Here is a 23777-nt window from a genome sequence, read left to right on the forward strand (position 1 = left end):
TTCAGGTCATGACATTTCTTGTGAAACAAGCTCTCTCTCTCTAGCGACCGTATAAACACCATTCAAAATCTTCCTAGACCAAGACATGTTACAAAGCAACAGGTTGTGTCTGTATTAGGCATTATAGGATACTGCCGGCAATGGATTTTAAACTTCAATGAAAGAGCACAGCTTTTGCAAACTTTAGCGGTCACCCCTGATCTCCCCCTTTCTGGTCAGGTGGCATGGAATGATCAAGCTGGGAAGGCTCTATGTGACTTAAAAAAAAAAAATGCCCTACTGTTTGCATGCGTTGGGACTGTTGACTATCTCGTCCATTCACTCTGTTTGTGGACGAAAAGGGGGGATATATGAATGCATTTTTTACACAACTCCATGGAGAAAAAACAAAGGCTTAGCCTATTTTTTGAAAAATTGGTTCCAGTGGCTGTGGGACATCCAACCTGTCTCAGAGCTGTAGCAGCCACAACAGAGGCCGTGCTAGCCAGTACAGATATGTGCTCATGAGCCCCCTAGTGGTAAAAGTGCCTCACGCCGTACACTCCATTTTAGTACAGGCTAAAACCTCACATCTCACTACTGCTAGGGAAATACACTACCAAAATATACTCTGTACATTGTCAAACGTTACCATAGAAAGGTGCTCCACCTTAAATCCAGCTACATTGCTTCCAACTGAAAATCAAGGGGAACCCCACAACTGTCATGATAAAATAACTAAGGTTATAAAACCTAGACCAGACCTACAGGAAACACCCTTAGGAACAGGAGAGATAATTTTTGTGGATGGGTGTTCTTTATGATTGGAAAATGGAACACCTTCAACCAGCTATGCAGTGGTCAAAGGTGACCACCTGCTGGAAGCAAACCGAATTTCTTCAAGTTTAAGCGCGCAGGCAGCTGAGTTGATAGCTCTCACCCGAGCTTGTCAGTTGTCAGAGGGAAAAATTGTAACTATCTATACTGATTCTAGATATGCTTTTGGAGTCTGCCATGATCATGGGGCATTATGGAAACTCAGGGATTCAAGACCAGTACTGGCAAGCCCATTCAACATAAAAACTAAAAGAATCCCTCTTAGAGGCCATAACAAACCATCAAAGCTAGCGATCATTAAATGTCAAGCTCACACAGGAAAACAGGATCCTGTCAGCAAAGGAAACAAATTAGCTGATCATTTTGCTAAACGGGCTGCGTATAATAACACACCAATCTTTTATTCCAACAGAGAAATGACCAGGACACTGATAATCAAATTATTTCTTTACAGAATGCAGCCACGGACACAGAGAAGAGAAAATGGTCCAAAGAAGGGTCCCTCTCTGATGGAGTCTGGACCCATAAGCAAACTAACAAACCTTTCCTCCCAAAAGCTTCTTTCCCAGGTATGGAAAAATCGCCCATGGCCTAGACCATGCTGGAAAAGACGCCATGGTTCAAGATGTTGAAAAATATTGGGAAGCTGTAGGTTTCTCTACATATGCAGAGCAGTTCTGCAGGTGTAGTAAGTTTAATGTAGGAAAGGGCACCCAGGTAAGTCCCGCCATTACACCTAACCTAATGGGTCCATTCGAACACCTTCAAATGGACTTCATTGAATTAACACCATCAAAGGGGTACCGATACTGTTAAGTAATTGTTGATGTGTTCTCCGATGGGTGGAAGCTTTCCCTTCCAAACATGCAGATGCCAAACCTGTGGCAAAAGCTTTGATAAAGGAAATCATTCCTAGATGGGGAATACCACAGAAATTACAAACTGATAATGGCACCCACTAAATTCCATTATAAATGAATTAACCACCTGGCTCCAGATAAATGTGCATCATTATTGCAAATACCACCCCCAGAGTGGAGGTATTGTGGAACGATGCAATGGTACCTTGCAATCTAAATTGGCTAAAATCTGTGAGCAAACAAATTTAACTTGGCCTGATGCTCTGCCTCTGGCCTTGATGGGATTAAGGGGAAGAACACATTGGCAGTTAGGGCTGTCGCCATTCGAAATTCTGACTGGATGGACCATGCCAGTCGGCATGGTCATAGGTAATGTTACACTGCATACTGTGGACAATGATCTTCTTTCCAGTCTTACAGGTCTCCGAGCTTCTCTGAAGGAAGTCCACGAGCAGGTGAATCAGGCCTGGAGAACTAGTCCTCCATCAAAGGACTCCCGATTCCATTAGGAACCTGGATTCTGGCTAGAGATACTCGAAGGAAACATTGGCATCACCCTCGGTGGAGAGGACCGTTCCAAGTTCTGCTGTAGACACCACATGCTGTTAAAGTTGAGGGACTGCCTGCTTGGATTCACATCTCACATTGCAAAAGATGGCACCCTTGATTGTGGTCCTACTATGTCTTTCCATCCCCTTGTCGACTGCTCTGGTCACCTTGACTTTTCCTTTCGGAATCACCACATCAGTTCAGGTGGATTTCTGTTCTATTATTGACTGTGGGACTGATCGACAAATCCAGTGGAACTGGTCTGACAAATGTGTGTGTGTAACTGTTACAAACTCTGGATTCGAAGTAACTGTGACATGTGGGACTGGGTTTTGGCTAATACTGGAACTGATGACTGGGGTTTATCAACCCTATAAGGCCCAGAAGTATGGTCTGAAATATCGTTTTCTATTAAAAAGGACATGCCCCTCATGAATGTGCCGAATACCATTGTAACCCTTTGATCATTACTCTGAAGAACCCTTCTTTACATGATTCAGGAACCTATATTTTAGGGGCATGTGTATCTGGAATAGATCCTCTAGGGAGATTTCAAATTAAGGTTGAGAACCCTGTTACTAACACCTCCCATTTCCCCACACACACACCCTCTCTCCTACCCCTGGTCCAAACCCGCCCCCTGTCAAGGTCATGAATATTTCCACCTCTTCTTCCACTTTTTCTATTGAAATTGGGTATGGGGATCAGAACCGTTGGCTGCAATGGGTATGATATTGGCTAGACAAGTGAATCAATCTGATTGCTATGCATGTGCTATAGCTAGGCCACATTTGGCCACTGTCCCTTTTCCTCTTTCTAACATATCTGATCCTACTGGCCTTCCTTGCCTACTTGCCCTTTTTATCTCTTCCTCTATTCCAATCGACTCTAATTACATTACACTTTCCCTTCTTTTTCCCCCTACTCTTCCCATGACTCCCCCGATGTTCCAGCCCGATGAAGGTATTTATACCTGTTTTTTTAGAAACCTCACTTCCTCTCGTGGCACAAATGTTGGTAATATCCCATCCTCTTTTTGTTTCCAAACTTTTCCATTAATTCTTCCTCTTTAGCTTCCAAATTATCAATTTTCTGATTACTCAGAATACTGATATTTGGTGGATGTGCCATAGGTCTAAATTGCTTGACATCCTTCCACCTGACTGGACTGGCACTTCTGCTTTAATACAATTTGTTATGCCTTTCCGACTTTTCCCTTTAACTGCCTTCCATGTGTCGACCATGTTTGGCCGACATCGTCAACCCCATTCTGTGGACCCTTCCCAGTTTTCCCTACATGGCCCTGGGGTGTATTTTGATTCCATTCGAGTCCCTCGTGGAGTCCCTGATAAGTTCAAGGCAAGGGACCAAGTTGTTGCCGAATTTGAGTCTATTTTTCCTCAGGTTACTATAAACAAAAATGTAGATTGGATTAATTACCTCTATTATAATCAACAAAGATTCTTAAATTTTACTAAAGAAGCTGTTGAAGGTATCCATGAGCAACTTGATAAAACATCCCTCATGACCTGGCAAAATCGATTGGCTTTAGATATGCTCTTGGCTGAGAAAGGAGGCGTTTGTGCTATGTTTGGTGATGCATGCTGTACCTATATCCCTAATAATACAGCTCCTGATGGATCAATCACCCGTGCTTTAGCTGATTTGACATGAACTAGCTACTAATTCTGGCATTTCTAATCCTTGGGACAAATGGTTTATGTCCACTTTTGGGTCCTGGGGCCAATGGCTTAAATCAGTTTTCATCTCTCTTACGGTTGCTTTAATTGTTCTCCTGCTTGTAGCTTGCTGTATTGTTCCCTTGATAAGATACATTGTATCCAAGTATTTTACTGCCTCGATGGCAAAGGCTTATTTTTACACAAAGAAAAATGCTTCAGATCAGCACATCCACCCCACACTCCTCCCCCCACTCCACTCCATCCTCCTCTCCTACCCTTTCCTACTCAACTCTCCCTGATCAAATATTTTTGTTTGCTAAAAAAGGGGGGAATGTGGAAGACGAATGTTCTCTTCGTTCCCTTGTACTAATTCATGTCTGAGAAGTAAGCTTTACAAAACCATGTAATAGCATGCTTTGTTTTAGCAAACAGAAAAATGTTTGTGCAAAGGACTCAAGGTCTGAGCATTCCACACATGAGTCTGCCTTATCACGTTTTCCCTTAGCTTACATCTGAACGCCATAACAAAAGGAGCCAAGAAATCAAGTTGCATAAGGGGCGTTGAAGGGGCTAAAGGTTTGTGTATAATAAATGTGTTGACTGTTACATTATATAATGATATTAAATTACGCATTCTAGGGGTATAAAACTGGACCCCACCCAACAGACGGGGTTCAGAAGAGCCCTGACGCTGTCATGTATATTTGATTGTCTGCTTTTCTGAAACGCTTCTCACCATGACTCTGAAAATAAAGCTGCTTTATAACCGCACCTGCTGTCAGGTCTGAGATTTTGTCCACAGTTGTTTGAATGTTTTTTTCTGGTGGGTTTCCTCAGCATGTTTTGTTTTCCTTTCAAAGGTATGTAGGATGAATGATTTGGTGATGCTAATTTGACACTACTAGTATATGTGTATGCCTGTCCTGGGATTGTTCCTGCCTCACGCTCAGTGCTGGCTGGGACTACTGCAACAGTGCTACAGTGCTCCCACATGTTTAATATCAAGTATACATCTTTGTATTGTAAAATGTTCAGAGAGCTGTAATAACATGAATGTAATGTATTCTGTATGGCAATCACTGCCTGCTCACTCCTGTTGGTGTAAGAGAAAGCCCATTTAACAGTGGAATTACCAGAGCCTACAAAAAAACTCCTTAAATCCGTTCCAGATTCTTGATCACAAGTCTTAGCAAATCTCAGCACTACGCCACAGAAGCTGTTGTGTTATCCTTGAACCTTTTGTGAAAGTGTTTATTTGATCTTTGGACTTCACACATATTATATGGTTTATGCCAACATTTTGTCATTTACTACTAAAATATGAAAAACATTTCTGTTTTAACAATGTGTTTACACAGATTATTGTAGAAACGGAACGCACATGAAATGCATGTGTTCCAAATAACAATCCATTATTTCCACTCTAAAACTCCAGCACTTCACTCCCAGATAATCAATTAAATCATGAGTTGGGGGAACTTTGTGCACGTTCAGCGGCTGTGGGGGGATGGAGTAGTAGGCTGCTTGCTGCTTGTCTTAATTGGCACATTTACAGGACAAAAGATGGTAACAGAGAGGTGCAAATGGATTTAAGGTGGGTCGGATATAGTTTTTTCGTAGGTAATTCTAGTGTTAACAAGCACGTCGCAATTACACTCAAAAACATCGATTTTAAGAATAAGTTTATAACATTCTACTTTAATGACAAAAATTAACAACAAAGTCCACATTTTGACTTTCATCTTGACATTGACCCTTTTCTTCTTCACTTGGCCCTATTTTTTTTGTCATCTCTGTGGCCCTAATACGCTGCCGTATGACACATAGACAGTGGGCTGTGACTTGCATTTTCATGTCGACTTTGATATCTGACCAGTTCTTTTTATTTTGGGCACTGTGCAACTTTATGAACTTCAAATTTTGAGTGCCTTTGCCACACTGTGCCACTCCATCACTTTCCTTGTGTTGCTTATACCACAGCTTAAGCCACCAAACAGAAAATTTGTATTTGCCTTCACTTCACTGAGTAGGATCTCCATTTTACATTCACTGAAATTCTTCTTTTTAACATTTGCTTTGCCATAGGGGCTATTTATTTTGATTTGCTTTTTCAAATAGGCAAACTTCTGGGAGGGGTTGGGGTGAGGACTCCACTTCACTCCCAGAAAATCAATCAAGGCATGAGCTGGGAAAAGTTTGTGCACGTTCTAAGTCGGTGGGGGGATGGAATAGCCGGCTGCTTGCAGCCTGATTTTTTATCAGTACATTTAGATGACAAAAGACGCTGGTGGAGAGCTGTGAATGATTTTAAGAAGTGATTTAAGGTGGGACGGATTTATAAGTTTTTTCGTAGGCTCTGGTAATTCTAGTGTTAAAATTCACACTGATTAGGATTTATACAGAGAAAGCATGGAGAACCTTGCTTATGCAGTTTCATGAATCTGGATTTTTCTGTGTGTACTCACATTTCTAGTTTTGTTCGTATGCCATGTTTTAGTGTGAATTCTACACACTCTGCTATACAAGAGGCCCAAGGTGCGCTACAATGATTATGCAAATGACACGCAGATTTGCTTATCTATAGCATCCAATGACCCTGACTCTCTGTGTTCTTTGGTCCAGTGTTTGTCTTGTATTACTGAATGGGTGCATAGTAATTTTCTCAAGCTAAATAAGGAAAAAATAGAAATTTTACTTGTTGAGAAAAATGGAAACAGTGAAGATGTTAGAAATAAGCTTGACTACTTGGCACTCAAAGAACTTAGGTTTAATCATGGACTCTAATCTAGGCTTTAAATCACACGTTAACTGTATCACTAGGACTACATTTTTTCACTTATATATAAATATAGCAAAAATTAGACCTCTTTTAATATTGCAAGTTGCTGAAAAATTGATTCTTTATAAATCATTTATATATAATTTTTTTAGTTATATAGAAGTATCTATTTCTAACTTTTTTTTTGTTTTTCTCTTGTAACTCTTCTTTTATATTGTGTAAAGCACTTCTTGTATGAAAATGTGCTATAGAAATAACAATGTTGTTGTTTTCAGTCATTGTCTACAGTTTATCACCATTGGTAATGACTATAAGACAAAATATCCAGGAAACCAAAAGGTTTAACCAACTGTGGTGCCATTTAGGTTTCAGGCAGACATATGCTAGACCTTAGCAATGGAAACTGGCTTCTAGACTTTTGAGGGTGGTGTGGTAAAGGGTCTTATGTGCCTCGGTGATCCTTAGAGCTGTATTGCCTAAAGCTGTATGCTCCTAATATTACTCCTCTGGATAAACTTATGTCAAAGGAGGTATCAAAGGAAAATAAAAAAAAGCTCTCATTTTAGTTCTAGATAGTTCTGTTCTCATCCAGCTAGGGAATACCAGATCTTAAATCCAGGTCATGGGATGGCATATTGGTGGCTGAGTAACCCATCTAGCCTTGCACAGTTAATCCAAGAAACAAATTAAATATCATCTGCAAAATTAATTAATGTACTTTTATTATAAATAATTTCTACACAAGAGGTAAAAAGCAGCTGGCTTAAAAAAATACTAATCCCAAAAATTATTTTATGTTACATGCCTCATTTAGTGTATAGAGATGGTATCTCATGTCACTTACGTTGCATAATCAAAATGTAAGTGCACAACACATGCATTTTTGGTTAAAATATTTTTAAATATATATTTCTGGAAAAATGTATGCAAATCATAAATGGAATACAAGTCACTTGTAAATGAGTTTTTACTAAGAAAATAAAAAACATTTAAAAATATATACAAAAATATTTTTGGGTGGAGTATTCCTTTAAAGCTGCCCCCTTGTGGTCCCTTCACTTTTGACTTCTGCAAGAGTTCACCGGCTCATAAAACATTGTCTTCTGCGTTTTGCCACATCTCTGCAGTGAGCTGGTGCCCTGCCCGGGGTTTGCTTCCTACCTTGAGCACTATGTTGGCTAGGATTGGCTCCAGCAGACCCCCGTGACCCTGTAGTTAGGATATAGCGGGTTGGATAATGGACGGCTTTGCCAGATCTGCAGCTCAGTGCACAATGCTCCTTTATTCACCTGTGTTTTGTAGTTTGATAACTAAACTCTCATTTTTCAGAAACTCATTATTAATTTGGTAATTTTGCTAGTCTTTCCATTTATATTTCTAATTTGTTTATATTTTTCTTTGTTATCTTGGGTATATCATATACTGGCTTCAGACCTACTACATATTTCTGATTTCTAAATTGTACTAATGCATTGGTAAACTATAAACTAATCCTAATAATTTATTTTGAATACTTCTATTAGTAAAACAAATTCATAAAAATGTGGGATGATTATCATCATGGCTATTAAAATGAATATATGACTAAAATGTGTCCACAGACTTAAGTGAGGTTATTTTCATTGTTTTTTGTTTAAACCTGCATATCTATAATCTTAATAATAAAACAACTTCTTTTCCTAAGCGGAAGTACCCTTTTGTACTTTTGTTTCTTGTTAGAGTACACCCTCCTCCTTAGGTAGACACTGATAGCTTTTGAACTCTTATAGCTCTAAGGTTAATGTCTTTGCAAAGAGTAAAATGGTCTGCTTTTCCTTTACATCCTAAGAACATTAACCTTTCTACATCTCTATGGAACAGAGTTCCTTTCTGTGTTTCTCTTGGGTTATGAACTAATCCCTAAATACCTCAATAACCCTTAGGCAATAAAAAAGAAAAAAAATCATTAAAGAAACAACGGAAAGGAGTTAAAAGTGTGGCTGTTGAAGGCAGAAGCCCGACTAGAATGACATGAGTCAGATAATGGAGTAGCTGAAATATTCCACCTATATTCAATGAATTTTTCTATGGCTGTGTTTGAGCCTCCTGTGAATTATTATATAACATATGCAATCTGTGGATGAGTGAATGATTCACTATTATTTAACAACTTAAAATAAACAAAAACATATTTGTAATATTCACAATAAAACAACTCAAGAACAAATGTTTAACTTTGCTTTAGAATTTATTTATTTTCTGGTAAAACATTATTTTCCAGTTGACCTGGTAATGGGTCATAGTTGTAACAAACTGAGCAAAGCAGAGTAGATGCCCTTTTCTAACAGATTCCACATCCTCCTGAGAAATTCCCAGATCAGATATAAAACCTCCAGAGTGTCTTCTGTCTTTCCCAGGATGATCGTCCAAAGTCTGGAGGAGCAGTGCTTATATTCAGTCTCTTCCAGAAAACTGAGCTGCCTTACGCTAATGAGAGACAACTCTTTGTGCCTATGATCTTATCATTGTACTCACTAATCATACATAAAAATGAAAAGTTTAATTGGCTAAAAGCACAGCTCATATTCTTGTAAAGTGATTTGCAGCACTACATAGGCAATTTTCACATGTTGATCAATTTCATGATGACCGTTTTCTTATGTGAGCAAGAAGATGCGGAAGTACTTAATTATCTTAGCTTACTCATCCTTACCTGCAAAGAGTGAAATATTTTGTTTTGTTGATGTGTACCATGATTTCAAATTTCAAGGTACATACTCTTAATCTTGTCACACTTGAAAATGAAGGTTTTCTTAAGATCACATTAGGATACTGCATTGTTTGCAGAGACATCAATCTTGAAGATCTTTAAAATTTGCCTACCCCTCCTCATCGTGGCCTTGAAAATCATATACAGGAATGCAGATAAAGCATGTCTCATCTAAGTTTTATTTAGCAAATTTCTCAAGGAAGGCAGACTTCAGTTTTGGAGAATATTTTCAATAATGGTACAGTAACTTACAGAAAGGGCAGTTCAGACATGAATGTGTGTGGTGCATTCCCTAAAAGTGATTTGGTACAGCTTTCAATCACAAATATTAATGAATCTGCCATGAAAATGCTTGGGACTGAAGGATTCTACAGGCACTGTTACATATTTGGTGCAGATTCAGTCAATCTCGGGATTATGATTTATTATAAATTGTGATTCATTATACATTTTGATTTATCATATCTAGCTCAAATTTCAGACAACACCCTTTATGCAATTTCCAGGTGCAGCCTGTTGCAACGCCTTTTATTGCTATGTGTCTGCATATGTTTTTTATTTATTTATTTATTGTATAAAATGGCTCACTTATTGGGTCCCAATTATCGGTTCATTTTAGTGTGTGCTCATCATGTTCTTATGAGTACTACAGTAAAAGCATTATTTATAACAAAAAAAAATTAATCTTGCTGTTAAAGCTAGCAGTGTTATTTGGTGGAAAAACATTTTTTCTATCAAATTAAATAAATGCAGACAAGCATACGTGGAGGTGAAACAAAATAAAGAAGTGAAGATACCAACCTTAACTTCCTTGCTTTTTCGTTGGAAATGTGGGATCATTGGTAAATAATGTGAGAAACTTGTGCCGTTAACCAGCAGTCAGAGGAAGTTATTGTAAATGAGGTTCATAAAAAGGCTTCAAATGACCTGAGAGAGAGTGATGGAATGAAAGGAGCTTTTATTATATTTTTGTAATTTTGCTCATTCTAACATTAAAGAACAAGGTTACTGCCTGTTTATATCTATTCAACATGACATAACAGTTCTCACGCTTCATTGTCAACAAAGCTGTCACTATTTTAATGGCATACCATCTGTTACTGACAGCTCCAGACACAGCACTCCATTACTTTTAAGGCTCTCTCTGGTGACTTTAAAAGTGCCTATTTCCTTCTTCTACATCGACTAAATTTACCCTGTGTATTGTGCTCAACCAAAAAAAATATAATTTTCTGCCCACTGTATACCATTAGGTTTTACTACTCATATCTCCACCTAACCATCACTGCAGGCCTTACACAGAATCATCTAGCACACCTACCCCAGCACTGCCTGCACTCAACACATACTGTACACACAAACACTGGACACAATCTTAGGGGGACCTTTTCCTGACATATTCGACCTGTCACAGGCTGTAGAACAGACTAGCATTACCCACATTGTTTTGCTTTGGCACATAAGCCTTTTACTAATGAGGTAGCAGCAAAATTCTCTTAACTTTGGCTGAAGTGTAAATTCTTTTCACAGTGTCACTCTTTGGAAAGAGGATTCAGTGTCTCATCTGATAAAATTGGTCAGTCAAAGGCAAATGATATCCACGATGCACCATTTAAACAACTGGTCTGTGAACAAAGAGTCATAACTCAACCATTGGCTAACTTGATAAACAAAACTTTTCACCAAACATCAATCAAAAAGGTCGGGCTTATGGGAACCAGCGGCCAAAAGTCCATTTCTTCCTTTGTAAACAACTGAAAGCAGTAGATCTGTGCTCTCTGTGGTTTTGGCCTGGCTGTAACTTCTGCTGCATAGCAGGATTCCTATTAACTAGGGTTAAGACATATCAAAAGCCTTCTACTCTGAAGTGTAACCTATTGCTGTAAAGTAAGAGTGGAATACCATCCATAATGGAGGAGGATGCGCTTGCCAAACAAAAGTTCAAAACTTGCTGAACTAAGGGAAGGTCCACAGACAAGGACAGATGTACACCACATATGTCGTGCTGGGAAGGGAGTCAGCTGATCATTGACTGCTCAGCAGATTTATGTTTTATGCTAGCAAAAGAGGACAACTGTGTATAAAACTTGAAGACAGTCTATAGTACCACCCACAACCACAAGGTGTAACTAAGGCCGGAGTTATACTTCACGAGACGCGACGCATGCTGCAGCAGACTCTCCTGCTACGCAAGTGTTGTAGTGTTCATACTTGTGCGCGTACTTTACGTAAATCTGGAGGAATCCACCAGGTGGCAGTGCGAGATATTATCACGGTGAGGACATGTTCGTGTTCTCTGTGTTGTGAATTGCCTAGAAAACTTATTAAATTCTGATGAAACCTTACCGCAATATCTCTGAAAAGGATGTTTATTGATTAAATCTATCAATCCAGGGATGTGTCCATTCCAGGAAGCATTGGGCATGAGTGAGAAACAGTCCCTTGACGAGGCCTCAGCTCATCGCAAGGTGAATACAAGCACACACATACACTAGCGTCATTTTAGCGGCACCAAATCCACAAATCTACATATCTTTGGAAGGAAACCGGAGCACAGTGTGGAATATAAGCAGGAAATACCAGCAACATAACTCCCTGCAAGACAGCAGTGCTATCGCTCCACCACTGTGACACCCCCATGTGTGTAATTATTCCCCTATGTGTGTAATTAACAGTATTCATTATTTAAATGAAATTATATGTAAAATGTAACATACACACTTTAATGCAATTTCATCATGAAAGTGATATCAAGTATTAATCTAAAGATTCTAAATGTGCAGAGAGTTGGAATATCATACATTTAATTTGTTCTGTGTGGCGATCTATTGCTGCTTTCCGCTGCTGAAGCAAAATGCCGACATACAGATGCATTCGTGGTGCTTTTATATTCAAGCGTCGCATATTCCCGATCGTAATGACACGATACTTTTTAAAAGTCTCACATACCATTTTTTGTGCTGTCTATTTTTTATTTTTTTACTTTACCTGCTGTCAGGTCCATAAAGCTCGTAGCGATGAAAAACTGGGATGCCGTTTACGACGGTCTGCTTTAATGATAAAGTAAACTACGAGGTTAAAGTGGACATTTCGAGATTAAAGACGAAATTTCCACTTTAATCACAAAATACACGTTTTCACCGTGTCCTTTATTTTTTTCTCAGTGGCTCAAATATAACGCTATACATTATTGTTGCTGCTGTTAAGTTGCAAAAATTAAAAAATAAAAAAGACATATATAAATAACACGATACATTTTGAAAGTCTCACATACCATCTTTTGTGCTGTCTCTTTTTTTGCAACTTCACATCGGCAACATAATGTATAGCTCTGTATTTGAGCCACTGAGAAAAAAATAAAAGACGGTGAAAACGTGTATGTGATTAAAGTAGAAATTTCGGCTTTAATCTCGAAATGTCCACTTTAACCTCGTAGTTTACTTTATTATTAAAGCAGACCATCGTAAACGTCATCCCAGTTTTTAATCGCTACGAGCTTCTTGGACCTGACAGCAGGTAAAGTAAAAAAATAAAAAATAAACGGCACAAAAGATGGTATGTGAGACACTTAAAATGTATTGTGTCATTAAAATTGGGAATATGCGACGCTTGAATATAAAAACACCACAAATGCATCTGTATGTCAGCATTTTGCTTCACCACTTTGAACCATTCATCAAACAGCAAAGCGCGCACATCGATCCCCGAAGGATCTCCATAGAGGCTTGCTGTCACATGTAGATAGTAAACAGAGACTCTGACGTCACTTACCGACTTTTAGCACACTGCGCCCGACTTTTTGCTGGTACTGCAACTCGCGCACGCATCGCGGTAATTTCTGAGGACCTGCTCAGAGGACGCGTGAAATGAACGCTGGGAACACGTGGCAGCCATGATGCGGGCGTGTACGCGTTCTGAGCGTGAAGTATAAATGAGCCCTAAAGCAAAGGAGGAGAAGATCTTCTGAACAAAGAAAGAAAAAGCATGCTGGACATTCTCTCAAATGTGCCCAAGAAAGACAACCCTGACGAAATCGGGACAAAGCATCACCTACACCCAGAGTCAACAGGAACCAAACCATAAATACTTTGACTTAAAAAAAACTTTCAACTGTGACTTGATAGTTAAAATAAGCCAAGCTAATGTGTTTTGATTACTGATATTACTGTAACTAAAAAGTAATTACCTGTGTGAAGGATAATTTTTTCTCTCTTATAAGTTGTCTTCCTAAATTCAGCAGGGAAGTTCAGAGCTGCATCTCTCACAAAACAGTGCAACTGTGTATGAGGTGTAGACCAATGTAGACTAGCTGTGAAGAAATCACAGATATGGGAGATACAACAGAAATCTTACATATACCACAAGGCTTCATTGCTGAGCAAGAGCCTCATGTATAAAACCTTGCTTAGATTCCATGCTATGGTTTTACTTACACTTAACACTAGAATTACCAGAGCCTACGAAATAACTCATAGATCCGTCCCACCTTAAATCACTTCTCACCTCTCCATCAGCGTCTATTGTCCTGTAAATGTGTGGATAAGCAGCAAACAGCAAGCAGCCTTTGTAAATGTATGATACTTGTAAAGGTTAGCTTTTTTTTTTTTTTTAATCAGTTTCAGTGCAGAGCTATAGCATGTCTTTATGTGAAAACAGCAGTGTCAGATTGGGAGAGGGGGGTAGGGTTTAGGATCGTGAAGACTGAGAGAATGAAACTGAATAAAAAAAAACAAAGCTAACCTTTACAAGTATCATACATTTACACCAGCTGTTACAGACTAAAATCAAATGTATGTTTTTAATCTAAAATAGTAAGAATAAAAGCAGCTCATTTCTCAAAACAGACTTGGCAGGTATCAAACCCGTGAAGTCTCGATTACCGGTCAACAGTTGATACCGTTGCACCACCGAAGCAATCGTAGCAAAGGCATGTCAATGTCGCACTCTAACGCTGGTTCTTTTTTTGAATAAAAGCGCACTTGTTCTGTTATATTTATACCTTTTGTGAAAGTGTTTCTTTGACATTTGGAATTCAGGCTTCACACATTATAAACTTCATGTCTACATTTTCTCAATTATTACTAAAACATGAAAAACGTTTCTGTTTTGTGTTCCAAATAACGATATAGTATTTATAAAAGTTGTGATTTTGCTTGACTTCTCACTCTATACAACTCTAAGCAACTGACACGCAGGTAAACAGACTTGAGCTGAGAAGACTGTGCGCCGGTGGGGGATGTGATAGCAGGCTGCTTGCTGTTTGCTGCTTATCCACACATTTACAGGACAATAGACACTGACAGAGAGGTGAGAACCGATTTAATGTGGGACAGATCTACGAGTTTTTTCGTAGGTTCTGGTAATTCTAGTTTTAAAAGGCAAAAACAGCATACACACACACACACAAAAATCAGTTTTATAAAACCACACATATGTCATGTGCCATACCTAATTCTTTTATAAATATCAGATCAACTTAAAATTATGCACTGTTGCACGCTTTTAGTCACTGTCTGTCAGGAACCATGTATGACTTATAAAATGCATTTTTTCAAAATTCATGATCTTATCACCATAAAACTTTGCCCCACATGACAGCTTTAGTATAAAACCTGGAAACACAGATGAAAAAAGGCAGAAGACAAAACTTAAGTAATTGTGAGCCTGAGGTATTACAGACTGAAGTGAAGAACAGAAAACATGTGCTTTGATGGTCTCTCTGTGAGAGTCACAAATAAAAGAAAAAACCTTGAGAGTGAGTAAGTGAACTTAGTTGAGAGGAGAGACCAAGAGCAATTTGCCACCATGCCATGTCCAAACCACCACTAGTACACTGTGTGAGTTGATGCAGTCTGTATGCACAGAATGGCAAGATATTACTAACATTCTTATTGAAAATTACCGTATATACTTGTGGATAAGGTCTCCCGCGGATAAGTCGGGACTTGATTTTACAGTATGATTTCTGCTATTTTATAATGTCGCTTGTATAAGTAGAATGCAGAAAACTCACGGTATTGGTCCAAGATATACTAACGCCCACCTGAGAGAGTAACCATGGAGCACACTGCCTTTTATTTCTATGTGAGTGTGGCAATGCGCTGTATCAACTCCTAACCCCTTTCTCTCTATTGTGCCTAAGTGAGTGTTTTTTGTATCTCATACCTTCATACACCTTTATTGTAAGAGCAGCCCTTATCTACAATGGAGCGTTCGATCAGAAGAAAATATGAAGCTGGTTTTAAATAAAACGTTGTTGAAGTAGCAAAAGAAATTGGTAACTGCGCTGCTGCAACAAAATTCAATGCATCTGAGAAACTGATGCTAGATTGGAGGAGGCAAAATGATGTTAAAAAAAAAATAAGTACAGTGGAACCTCGGTATACGTCCTTAATCCGTTCCAGACCCTTTGACTTATACCAAACAGGACGTATACCAAACAATTTTTTCCCATAAGAAATAATGGGAAAATGATTAATCCTTTCCCATGAAAAAAAAAAATCCTATTGCTATTGGCATTTATACATTGATGTGGTTGTATAAAATAATTTAAACACTGCTTAATATTAAAATACATAAATACAAAAGCAATTAGATGAAATAAATGAAAATTTTACCTCACTTTACTTTTTAATAACATCTTTGTTTTTCACAATCGTAGATACCGTCGTTCTCGGCAAACGGTATGCAACAGCCATGTCCCGGATACGCATTCCACCTTCATACTTTTCAACAATCAATTTAAATTTACATGAAAAAAACACAAAATCACATTGTGACAATGCAGGTTTGCTGTATGCTCCCATCTGCTGCCAGGGAGCCCTTGAATCCTACACTGTCGGTAATGTGCCTTGCTGCTAACCTCATCGGTAACAACAAAGCAAGGGGATGGTGAAAAAGGGCAAAGTGCTTTTATTAAAACAATTAACAAAACAAGGTGTTCAAATTAAAGTGCAGTCTCCAAAGTTCCAATAAATAATACATAAAATCAGAAGTGAAACGTGGAGGTTAAAAACAATAGAAAAAAGTGTTCTTAAAAACAACGAAGTTAAAAGCAGGAAGCATTCTTTAAAAAAACAAGAAGCCCGGGGCCTGCTTCCCAACTGGGGAGTCGCCCTACTTGCAGCTGACCTTCGGACTGCCTGCCTCAGCCACTTCATCCATGCTCACTCTCTCTCTCTCTCTCGTCCGTTCTTAACTCGTGCTTCTGTTTATCAAGATAAACAGCCCTCTCTCTCTCACTCACTCAACCTCCCGTCTTTTTTTTCTTTTTACTCCCCTTCTAGCTGACTCACGCTTCTGTTTATCAAGATAAGCAGCCCCAGGAACAATCATGAATGCGGACGGTCCCTCACAAGTGCACTTTGGTGAGAAACGCCCACATCACTAATCACCCTGACAACCTTCAGCCACATAACCACCACGCCCCCTCACCAAGCTGCGAGCGCGGTGATTATTTATTTTAAAGCTGGACTTTAACAGGAGCTGTGGACCCACTATATCACACACGTGAAAGTTCACAGAGAGTTATAGCGCGGGTTGTTCACTGTATGCTAGCAACTGGCGCACTAACGCTCGTGGGCAGTCGTGGCTTTGTCTCGAGAGAGGTAAACAAGATTAGCACACGAGTCGTATTCCAAACAAAGGTTGTATACCAAGCAAAATTTTTTGTGTCCAAACAGGACGTATACCAAGTTGGACTTATTCCAAAGCAGACGTATACCGAGGTACCACTGTATCACATTTTTGAAGGGGCATACAAGTCAGGGTCTGATTTTATGATTGATTTTTCTGGTTTCCAGACCCGAATTATACGTGAGTATATATGGAAATTCATTTTGACATTAAAATGTGTAATTTAGAGAGGTAAAAAAAAGGTAATCATGTAGAGGTGCCACAGATAAAATATTCTCTAACTTGAATTGCTTCTTATATTGGTTCAACTCAATTTTTCCACTATCTCCAAATTAGAAACTTTGCTAAACAAAATCTACCCAATTTTGCTTACCTCCCACCTATTTCTTTTCCAGAAGAGTCTTGGAGACTCAGACAGCATTTCTATAATAATGAAAAACATTTTAAAGTCACTTCCTTTAAAGATCCCAGAGCAAAGAGGGAAATATAATTAAGGGAAGAGGGAAGAATAATATATAATTATTCAAGTCAAAATCTTTTATCAAACACATCTGCCTCACTTAAAATTGTCTAAAATAATTCCGGAGCAAAATCCAACCTACTAACGTTGCAAACAAGTTCCAGCCTCACTGGGCCATATGTTTTGGGTGTGCACCAAATTAACATCAATCTGGACCAAAATCTTTAAATGCATATCAGAAAGCCTTGGTGTCAAACTCTCTCCTAATCCACTAACAGCGGTGTTTGGTGTACTTCCAGATGGGCTTAAAGTGGAGAAAGACAAACAAACTGTAATTGCCTTTACTACACTATTGCCACATAGACTTATCTTGCTGAACTGGAAGAATCCTAACTCTCCTCTTTTAAGTCAGTGTGTAACTGATGTTATATACTATTTAAAATTGGAAAAAATCTAATTCTCACTTAGAAGATCTGTTCAAAACATTTCTAAAATCTGGCAGGACCTAATCAATAATAATTTAGAATAAGCATTTATATTGGAGTAGAAGACTCCTTTCTCTCTTTACTGCCCTCAATTATTTTACTCTGGCTGTTTGCTTTCCTCTTTTTCTCATGGGTGGGTGTATATTTGAATTTAGTTTTGTTAAGTTTGACTTGATTGTGTGGAATGTTATATGCTTATAATAAATTCAATTAAAGACAAAAAAATGTCAAGGTAGGGCTACATACAAAATCTCTTTATGTACGACATACAAATGCCTTTGAATTGCCATTGCAGCACTGATGTCCTGAGGGACAGGGTTTGGGTCATCCATTAGCTCATCTTGGCCTAAACTAATTGTGCTCCAATTAGAAAACTAAATAAATGTATCCAACTGTTGCATCTCAAATGCTGTAAGTCTTGTGATTGAACCAGTGGTGTCAACCAGCCCCAAACCTCCAAACACAATCACACCAAGAGTACCAGGTTCAAATAAACAAAGTAAAAAGCACAAGAATACATGTTCTCTGTCTCTCCACCATACCTCTCTTCTTCTCACCGCACTGCTCCGAATTGCCTGGATTTTATTATGGACCCGGGAGTACTTCTGGTGCCAGGACAATTGCCCGATGGAAGTACTCCTGGATCACATGGAAGTCCCATAAATTGGGTAGTGAATCTCCCTATAGCATCCCCTTGTGGCACCCAGGGCTGTATTGCTAGACTACATCTCCTAGCATGCTGGTTCCCAAATGGGAGCTGTCATGGAGGGCTGCTGCCATCTAGCGTCTGGGGGGAACAGAAAGTCCCCAGCGACCTCTTACACTTCCACTTCCACTGGTGGGCTGTCAGTCCATCTGTTCTGGCCATCTCTTCCGGGTCTGGTTTCTCTCTCTTCCCTCTTCAGGATGCCTTCTAGGAGCCACCCATCCAGGTAGGGAACCATCCCCTCTTCTGGCTGCAATGCCAGTCCAGCCCATGTGGTATCTACAGTCTCTTTGGATAAGGACATCAGTCAAATAATAATAATATTATTAGGTCACTAGAGCTGTTTACTCTTGAACATGCTACAGTATATATTGTCAATGAGTAAAGTCTTCCTGCATTAGAACAACTCCTGCTTTTCTTAGTGATTTGGCTTTTGTTGGAAGGTCGTTGGAAAACAAAATTTTACAGGAAAGTGAATTCGTAGGAATAATGTGAAATTTTAGTACATATTATTATCATTATTAGATTTTCATTTATTTACATTGTTTACTCAAGTATAGTATTTCTTTTTGTGATTATTTGTCAGTTCTATGTAGTCCCCTTGAGCTGCTACTCTGGGAAACTAACTAAGTCCAGTGCAGCTGCAAGATCAGAACACACCTATAGTAATAGCAGTAGTGTTTAATATACTTAACAGAAATATTTTGGGTGTTCCGTGACCAACACTTGTCCTGTTTAATCCACTCACTACATGTATTGAGTCATATTAGAGAAACTTAGTGTGCTTTTGCATTTTCCCTTTAAACATGAGTCAATGAGGTATGCTCTTAAAGCCTTTCTGAGTTTCTGGTTTTAGATCACTTATTTTAGATGGTTTGAAGGCTTGAACAGCATGCCATGTACTACTGTTGAAATGAGATGGGAAACTGCAAAAGGACCAGGATGTTTCCCTAAAATCCCTATCGACTAAAACATTTTTGACCCTAACTCATCAACAGAAACCCTTTTTGAAATAATGTATGTTAAAAATTATTTGAACTGTCCTTCACTAATAATGCAGTAGTTGTAAGTTGCTTGTTTAACAGCTGAATCGCAGACTGACATCATGTTTGCTTTGAACATGGCAATGTAACTTACAAAAATTGTAAGACTAGAGTATGATGGTACCTGTCAATTACACATGAGTTATGGTCGATAATATACCATTGGAGGTAGTCTGACACAATTGTCCTCTTTTCTTCAAGAGTAGCCACATATCTCAGACAACCAGCTGTCTGTAACATTTTGCTATGTTTTAAAGTACATTCTCGCAAAGCTTCGACAGAAGCAGCACGGTCAATCTAAAACACAGTTCTTATAAATTTCTGTTCCATTACTTATCAAGTTTAACCCTATATCTTGTATAATCACAGAACAATAAATGAATTACTCTGTGTATGTTATCAAGGAAATAATGATTTTCTCAAAGCATTGCAAAAACTAATAAATAAACCCTGCTCTACTATAGCATTATGTTTTTCCTACCTCTCGAAAAGTTTTCTTTACTTCTTCTTCAGTTGCATCATTCACTGTTGCTTTGAATGAACGCTAGCCTACAAGATACAGTACAAGATCTTCCGAGAGGAAATGTGGACCTGGGCCTCCATGCACAACTGATACCGCAATCACCATTCCTGCCAAGAAGTACTCATACTCCCTGAGAGCTATGAATGAAAATCAGTTATATTTTAGAATTTTGGGTGATTTACAATTCGAACCACAATTCCAAATTGCCTATAATGTTATTTCTACTGTTCCACACATATTTAGCAACTACTTTTGGAAACATTCAAATATGTTTCATGATGCATTAAAATCAAGACAAACCTAAGCATGTTGTTGCTAAATATCTCTGGAACAGTTTAAGTAACAAAGTGTATCAGTGATGTGATATATAATTACAAGTCACACATTTTAACACTATTTATACATACCACAAACCAATACTGATGCTCTGTGTAAGAGAGGACAGAGCCGACTGTACTTCTTTAGAAGACTGTCGTCCTTCAACATCTGCGATAAGAGTCTGCAGATGTTCTATCAGACGGTTGTGGTGAGTGCCCTCTTCTATGTGGTGGTGTGCTGGGGAGGCAGCATAAAAAAGGAGGACACCTCATGCCTGGACAAACTGGTGAGGAAGGCAGGCTCTATTGTAGGCATGGAGCTGGACAGTCTGACATTTGTAGCGGAGCGATGGGCGCCGAGAAGGCTCCTGTCAATCATGGAGAATCCAATGCATCCACTGAACAGTATCATCTCCAGACAGAGGAGCAGCCTCAGTGATAGACTGCTGTCACGTTCCTGCTCCACTGACAGACTGAGGAGATCGTTCCTCCCCCACACTATGCAACTCTTCAATTCCACCCCCGTGTAATCATTAACATTATATAAAGTTATTGTCTGTTTTACCTGTATTTTTATCACTCTTTAATTTAATATTGTTTTTTATCAGTATGCTGCTGCTGGAGTATGTGAATTTCCCCTTGGGATTAATAAAGTATCTATCTATCTATCATTTGCATTGTAGACTAAGTAACGTTGTCCTGTTGGTCCATCAAAAATTAGAAACTCTCATCTTGGACCACTTGTATCAATTCCATCCTCAAAAACAGCAGCATCATCAGTAAATCTGACCAGCATATCACAGGTTTCTGAATATGTTGCACGCTTGAAACCTCGGAGTGCTTCATCCCAAACATTTGACCTTGCAATGTTGAACCGGCTAACTCTTCCATGATCAATATGATGCGACAGGTTTGTAATGATATCAGGTAGTGTAATGTTTACCTCCTCTCTAGAATTACACAAGACTGAGTTACATTTGTGAAATGCCAGACAGTACACAGTTTTCTATTTTTTGCAGAACACTGATGTGCAGTAAAGGGCTTCTTTCACATATTATCACAGAAGTAATTCAATCTTTTACCATTAAGGGCACGGAGAAAACATATTGCTATTGTCAGTAACTGCCAGCTTACATGGTTGTGTCTGATAAATTCCCCAAATTCATCCTCTTCTTCAACACATGGTGCATAAAGATTTGTATATTTAATGTAAAGAATTACCATTCCTATGTTAAAAGACAAATCCACCTGTTTTACACTAAATCATTCTTCTTAAGTAATTTCCAATCTAAGTAAATCCCTGAAGTATTTTTTGTAAGTTAACCTTTCTACAGATATTTTAGAAACAACTTGCCACTTTATTTTTCATCTAATCTAAAAATGTCTACCAAGGGAATAGTCACATTTTAAATTTTTTTTTTGCTTATCTGTAGTAGGTGGTCACATTGTATTCAGGTAGATCCAGAGTATCCTCAGTATCAGATATTACTATCTGAAAAATAAAGTGACATGGGGAACTTAAATGTCCAACACAACACAAAACAAAACTGAAAGAAAAAAATATTATGAGGTAACATTTGGTTCAATACCTACCTGTCCAGCTTGAATTGTTGATGAATGTCTAGATGCATCTCTGAAACATGTTAAAATTACTACTTTAGTGCAACAAAGTATCATGGAGTTAAAAAGGAAATTTTAAATTATGGTAAATTATAATAATCTAGATAATTTTGCTATATGTCACAATATTCTTACATCATTTACAACTTCATACATTTAGAGAAAAAACTCTGGTCTCAACATAAACTCAAGGGTCTGTCCCAAACATGTGATTTGATCACATTACCATCTTACAGATTATTTACATTTGCAAATTATTACTTACACTACATCTTCTAGTTTGTGTTTGGGTGTACTTTGGTTATAGTCTTCAAAAACCTGAGGGAAAAAACAATTCTGAACAATTTTATACAGCCTATATTATTCTTCTCTTACAACATAAATGCTTATCAATGAAATGCTGCCTGCTGAAACGTGGCAAGTTGTTAGTATTTCTGACAGGTAAACCGGCTGAACAATAATCAAAATGATTCACATGTTACACCAAATGCCATTTAAAATGTTAATCCTACTGTTTGTCCAAGTACAATGCAGGAATGTATATTCAAACTCAACTACAGATGTTACACAGTAGCTAGCCTCTGTTGAATCAAAATATTGGCAAGCATTATGCACAGAACAGCTCTGGCTAAGATAATTAACGCGGCCATTCAGTATATTGCTTTCCTAAATTATCTGTTTCATGTTAACTCACAACAGTATCAGCCTGGTTGAATTCAGCTGTGCTCCTACTTGTAACAAGAATTTCAGAATCAGAGTCTGATTCTGAGCTAACATCCACTGCAGTTAAAGGAAACAAAATCAAAACATTATTATGTACAGTATGTCACAACACTGTGAAATATGTAAAAGTACTAAATCATCAGATCCACTAACATCTTCTAAAGTCTTTTTCTAGGCATATAAAAAAAGAACTTGCAATATGCCTTTCCTATTTCCTTTTTATATTCAGCCAATACGAATGGCCTTTCTGTCCCAGGCACATTGACCACCTCTGAGCAATCGGGATACAAAAGTATATATGGCCTTTCATCCATGTCCTTGTTAAATGTTCTCATTTTCTGGACAACTAGTTCAGTAGATCAGGAGCTGCTACCAGAGGGTCTGTAAATAATGGGAGCGTTTTCCCTTTTACAGGTTTTAAATCACTTCCATTTGGCACCATCAATCCTATGTTTATCTAGATAAATAAAAATAACAGAATGAGTTTTTTGTAAATTATATATTTATAAGTTTGTTGCACGGGAAGTTAAACACTAAATGGGTCCTTTTCTGCCTCACTCCGCACTGTCCGTGCAATTCAGCCGCAGAAAGCTCGGTACATCCACATAAAAAATGACAACGGGTGAGTGAGCTGTCTTGAAGGCTTTTACTGGACGTACTTTGTTGTAAACTGAAATATATACAAAAGAAACATATAGGCATTTACATGTGTACAATCAAAGACAATAAAGAATGATTTACAAAGCAATACATAGCAGACAGTGTACATTAAACAATAAAGCTTTAAAAGACACTTACAAGATTGATTTCCATGGATGGATCAAGACAAA

The 23777-nt window shown here is 38.3% G+C and overlaps 1 pseudogene; it reads right to left on the reverse strand.

The window, feature by feature from the left end:
• LOC120538164 overlaps positions 1-23777 on the reverse strand; it is a 114458-nt pseudogene that overhangs the window by 69710 nt on the left and 20971 nt on the right.

This window comes from Polypterus senegalus, chromosome 10, assembly GCF_016835505.1.
Source record: "Polypterus senegalus isolate Bchr_013 chromosome 10, ASM1683550v1, whole genome shotgun sequence".
Classification (NCBI taxonomy): Eukaryota; Metazoa; Chordata; class Cladistia; order Polypteriformes; family Polypteridae; genus Polypterus; species Polypterus senegalus.